This window comes from Cynara cardunculus, unplaced genomic scaffold, assembly GCF_001531365.2.
Source record: "Cynara cardunculus var. scolymus isolate 2C unplaced genomic scaffold, CcrdV1 Un_Scaffold_3332, whole genome shotgun sequence".
Classification (NCBI taxonomy): Eukaryota; Viridiplantae; Streptophyta; class Magnoliopsida; order Asterales; family Asteraceae; genus Cynara; species Cynara cardunculus.
Genome location: NW_020201434.1, coordinates 43,613 through 45,154, shown reverse-complemented (window position 1 = coordinate 45,154; position 1,542 = coordinate 43,613).

Below are 1,542 nucleotides of genomic sequence, written 5' to 3'. Positions count from 1 at the left end.
AAGACCATATTATAATATCAATTGAGACAAAGAATTAAAAAAAATATTAAAATCAAGATGTATTTCGCTGTATTGCGTGAGTACCCTTCTAGTATATATATATATATATATATATATATATATTATGTGTGTGTGTGTCTGATCATGTATGATTTTATACATTAACGATATTTTTCTTATTTTCTTAAATAGTTAGCATTCTCATTTGAATTTGCAAGTTATTATTTTAAACAGTTTGAAACATCATGGTCTTTTTTATTCTTTGGGCTTCTCATTTCTCATTGTCTGTATATTGGATTCGAAGATGTCACATGCAAAGAGAAGATGCCAAAACTTTTGAGTATAAAATGCATGATGGAGGGAAGAATGTGTTTGACATGTAGGTGCTTTAACTTTCTACATGTGGTACTTGTTATAACATTGGTAATTATAAGTGATTATATGTCCACAACATGTGTTATACATGGATACTGCTAAGGAGTATGTAAACCTATAGAGTTGCACACAAATAATACGTTTACTTCCATTTGAATGTAACCTAAAAGTCATGTTTAACAGTTAAATAATTATTCTTGAAGAGTAATTATAAAATAAGTGTTAAAATGTAATTATGATAATTACAGGGAATTATCCGTAAAAAAACATAATTATTAATGTTTTAGATAATTATATAATTATTAACAGATAAACATCAAATCTTATTTGAATTATGGGTTGACTATGATAACAGTACATATAAATAGGGTGTTAGACCAATTCCGTATGATGATTCATTCTTTTAGATCTAGCTATCAGTTAAACATAAAAAACCATTAATTGTTTAACATCATGATTCACTCATAATTCTTTTAGATATGTCGACTTCATAAGTTGAACATCTAATCATTAAACACTTGCAAAGATAAGCGTTTGATGTAAATCCATATATTGTGAATGATCGGAACCAATGAAATCCATGCCAAGAAATGGCCCAACTGATCCCCTTGGACATGAGTTAGGGACATGGATACAGAATATAAGTATTTACACTAGAGCCGTTTACTAAACACTTACTTGATAAGTGTTTATGGGATAAATTTTCTTATCTGATGAACATGAGAAGGGCAAAGAATTTTACGGGGTAAGAGCAATGAAAAGGATAGAGAGTCTTACCCGGTAAGTAAGGATGACAACTCTTACCTAATTAAGCACTTACCTACCAACTTGTTGCATTCAATATGTTTTGATGTACTAAAATCTTATGTATCAAAATTTATACTATCTTATAAAGAATTTGGCTAAAACTCTTAAAACTCTTAAAAACTCTTAAACCCGTTCATCCCTAAACGATTTCAACCCTATCCAATTTCATCACATATCTGAATTCATGTAACTAACTGCAAACAAACACAATCAAATACAGGATAAACATCTCATTTTAATATAAAAAATCTAAAATATAATTAATATAATCATTAAATTCTAACAGAATAATTAATTATTATCTTTATAAAATTTATAATATTAAACCAAAAATAAATTGTTTTATTATTAAACTTAAAT